The sequence below is a fragment of the Macrotis lagotis genome, chromosome 5 (assembly GCF_037893015.1).
Source record: "Macrotis lagotis isolate mMagLag1 chromosome 5, bilby.v1.9.chrom.fasta, whole genome shotgun sequence".
In the NCBI taxonomy this organism is placed as follows: domain Eukaryota; kingdom Metazoa; phylum Chordata; class Mammalia; order Peramelemorphia; family Peramelidae; genus Macrotis; species Macrotis lagotis.
Genome location: NC_133662.1, coordinates 131,260,956 through 131,265,253, shown reverse-complemented (window position 1 = coordinate 131,265,253; position 4,298 = coordinate 131,260,956). Strand labels below are relative to the sequence as shown.

Sequence of the window (4,298 nt, the reverse complement as noted above, 5' to 3'; positions counted from 1 at the left end):
TATGACCATTTCTGTTTCATAGATTTTTTTCATTTGTTTGTTTGTTTATTTATTTATTAGAGAAATTCTATTCTGAGAACTATGATGAGAAAGTATTATAGATGCAAAGTAGGGACTTGCATTCTGAATTATGAGGCTGTATAATGAGTTGGAAGAGAGGGGTTTTGCTGGGAAAGAGTTATTAGGAAAATTCCAAGGGATTAAATGAAATATTCTTGGAAAAAAAAGCGATACATTGGCTTCTTTGGCTCTTTGAATTCCTGGTTATATTGGAGAGTCAACTCAAGTACCATTTACTGTTGGAGGCTCCATGCCCCAACTGCAGGTATATTCTTGTTCAATGTTACCTTATTTGGGATTTGTGTATATTTGTAACAATACATGTATATAATCTCCCCCCATTAGAATATAAACTCCTTGAGATCAGAGATTATTTCACTTTTGTCTTTGTATCCCTAGCACTTATAATATAATTGGTATTTAGTAGGAAGGAACTTTAAAAAAATTTTATCTAAAGGTCTGATTGCAGAGTATGATGTGCATAGCATCAATCTTTGAGAATCAAATTTCATTCTAGTCCCACCTCTGCCACTAATAAACTAACACTGGGCCTCTCTAAACCTCTGTTTCCTCATTTAAAAAAAGTGAAATGTTTGGACTCTATTAATATTAGGTGATCTTTTGGATCTAAAATTCTGTAATACCAGACAATTATTTTTCAAGACAAAAAATCAATATATATGTAAGCAGGAAAAGAAGAACTTTTTTTAAAAAAGAGCCTTGGAAATAGGGGGTGGAGCCTGAGTCTTAGGTTATGAGTAAAAGTTGGAGGGGGACACAAACTGGAGTCATCATGAAAGCCTAAGAGATCTGTTGAGAAGTCAAATTGTATTTTTATTTGAGGATCATTAAATCTTTGTTTGTTAATGAATCAAATTTATTGAGACAGGGCAAACCCAGTGAGAACTGTCAGGCTTCTCTATCAAGTAGCTTTGTGTAGAATATTAACTTTTATTTAAGTCGTATGTTGGAAAAAGTGCTAGACCTGAAATTAGGAAAACCTGATTTCAAATCTGGCCTCATACACTAATTACCTGTGTTACCCTGGGCAAGTTATTTAAACTATGTTTGGCTTAGTTTCTTCATTTGAAAAATGGTGATAATATTATAACTCCTTTACAGAATAGTTGTGAGGGTCAAATGGGATAATATTTGTAAAAATGTACTTAACACAATGTCTGGTTATTAAGGCACTATATAAATGTTCCCCCTTCAATCTTCATATTTGGAAAGAAAGAACTGAATACATTCTGTTAAGTTTGATATTAATGTATGCAGATGGATGCACAAGTACTGTTGAGAAAGCATTTATGTTCATGTTTTTGTGTTCAAAGAAGTCTCCTATTAAATTTAGTAAAAATATAAACAAATTTAAACCCATATTTCTGATCTTTTCCTTCTTTCAATAGTTGACTGCTTAGTTTCACAAACTGTAGGCACAATTTGGGTTCTCTTCAAAATTCCTATTCCTCATCCATATATATATATATATGTATGTATATATATATATATAATATTCAACTAGGAGCAATATTAAATCTAAATTAATAAGAGAATTTCTTGAACATAGAATAATAGCAAATAATTTTTTCATGGATGGAAATCTGTGAAACATAAAGTGGGTTCTATGCAGCTCTATAGGAAGACTAATAAATCTGTTTATAATTATACATCCAAATCTGTATGGTGACATATGAATAAACATCTCAAACTCTAACCATTCTTATAGTTTTGCAAATCTTCCAAAAGTTTATAGTCAAGGCTTCTATTACAGGCCATGTCATTTTTCTTAATGACTGGTTTTGATATTTTATATAAAGTACTGTAATTAGCACTAAAATACTGTTACAGGCAGGGGATGAGTGCATGGAGATCAAAACAATGAACCGAATGACTCGACAAATAAGAGGTGTTTTGTGATAAAAAGTGAATGACAAGTAAATGAGAAAAATGATATTAGGAAATGTTGACCATTTGTGACTATAGGTATATTGCTAATGAAACAAATGATGCCAAAGAGTATCAGCTGCATATGGAATAGAGTATGGAGGTCAAATTCTTGAATTAGGAATTGAAAGTTACCCTTACAGTGCTCAAAGTTAAGTCTCTGAATCACAAAGCTTGCCTTTTAGAACAATGCTGATAGCTATTTAATAACTGTTTGTGAGAAGTTAGACAATTTTGAATATGACATATTATCAAAATGTGATGTAGACAAAATTTTTATTTTTTCTCAGAGATTTATGTCAGCAATTCACTGTTTTCCATTTAAAGAAAGTCTGATATAGCTATATGGCAGTGAAAGAATCTTTTAGAAATGTGGAAAACAAAAGAAATTGGTTAATTCATTGACAAGATGCCCCTCAATTTCCAGGTAGTTTCTTGATATGAATCAAATCAATGAAATCAAAATTAATGTTTATAATGACATTAAGTCACATTTTAGTCACATTAACCAGAGCAATGTAGCTATTTATTTCTTTTCTTGTTTAGGCCTTTATGCTTGCTATTTATTTGGCTGACATTTCACTTCACTGACAGATGTATCAGATACTACCAGGATGGCTCTTTATAAAGGGAATTTATGACTGTCATTATCAGGATTAAGAAACATTTATTAAGCATGGACTTTGTATAAGAAACTATTAGCACAGCAGGGAAGGCCATGTAACTCAGCTGAAGGATGTAGCTTTGGCCAATAGCCTTAAGGAGACCACCTCATCCATGCTGAGGCTTTATGAAATCACCACAGTTAATGAGAGAAAAGTTAGGCTACTATTACAATTGATTGAAACATATCTAATCACACTGTTTGTGGGATCCAATGTGCTCAGAGAAGGGAGAGAGAAAGGGGTCTGATCTTCTTTAGCTATCTTGGAATATGGGGTACATCAAAGAGATAAGACAAAACTATTGCAAAGTCAATAGAAAACATGTCCTGAAAAATTTCTTCTGAGCCATTCTTTGTCTCTTAGGGCATATTTTTATTGAGTTCCCTATGTTAGACTAATAAATTCTAAATCAAGATTTTTAAGCTGAACCCTAATTCAGGTCTTCATCTAGAACTTCATAATAGCTTCCCAACTGATATCCAACTTCAGGTCTTTTCATTTTGCAAGCCATCTTTAATACAACTGAAAATCAAACTTCTTAATGAATAATTCCAAATATTCCACTCCTCATGGGGCTCAATATGCAGCAAAACCTCCTGATTACATCTAGGATAAAATGTAAAGTGATATTTATAATTTGACTCAGATTTACCTTTCCAGGTCTATTAAAAAAAGTTCTAATATAATAGTACTTCTTACTCTTTTCCATGTATTCCACTGAATTTCTAGTCTCCATGGAGACATATCTCTTAGGTTTGGATGCATTCCTATCTAAACTGCCATCTTATGGAATTCCTAGCTCAAATGCTTCCTCCTACACAAGACTACCCCCAAAGACAAGTTCCTTCTACCCTAGAACTTATTTTGTATTTACTCTGTATGAATTATTTATCTATTTTTCTAGGTATATGTTGTTGTTCCTCTAATAGAATGTAAGTTCTTTGAGAGCAGGAATTGTTTCTTTTTTGTCTTGTTGATTCCTAGCACCCACTATAGTACATGGAATAAAATAGGTATTTAATAAATATTTGCTAAATAGTGAATGAAAGTGACAATTTGGAGACTCATGTAGTTTTATGGATGATAAAATAGAAAGAAGAGAAACTGGAAATGGGAAATTAAATTAAGATAATATGGGAAATTAAATGGGAAATTAAATTAAGATAATAATGAATATCAACATCAAATTATTTTATGTCAACATTCCAGTTTACTCAGAGCTCAGAGTCAGTTATAACAATATTTTTAGATTGTGGATAGATCTATTCATCAAATATACACAAATATCCTCTTGCCTTCAAAATATTCATATTGCTAATGGGTACTGAAAAATATTTTGGGCCACATTTGAAGAAGTGGTATTCTGTAGACATAGGCTATACCCTGTATTTAATTTTTTTAAAAAAAAATTATTTAAGGCAATGGGATTTGAGCAACTTGCCCAAGATCACACTGCTAAGTAATTATTAAGCGTCTGAGGCCAGACTTAAACTCAGGTCCTCCTGACTCTCAGGGCCAGTGCTCTATATCCACTGTGCCACCCAACTATCCCTATACTCTGTTTTTCTTATTTGTGTATCAAAATATGCTAACTAGACTCATTTTTCCTCCATCACTCCCTGTAAA

General features: G+C 32.3%; 1 protein-coding gene and 1 long non-coding RNA gene across 3 annotated transcripts in view; one reads left to right on the top strand and one right to left on the bottom strand.

Annotated features, from left to right (window-relative positions):
- Positions 1 to 4,298, bottom strand: part of NKAIN2 (sodium/potassium transporting ATPase interacting 2) — a 1,359,833-nt gene that overhangs the window by 211,630 nt on the left and 1,143,905 nt on the right. The window lies entirely within an intron of this gene.
- The window catches only part of LOC141487910 (uncharacterized), a 154,375-nt gene that overhangs the window by 34,444 nt on the left and 115,633 nt on the right, over positions 1 to 4,298 (top strand). The gene's annotated exons all lie outside the window — the stretch shown is intronic.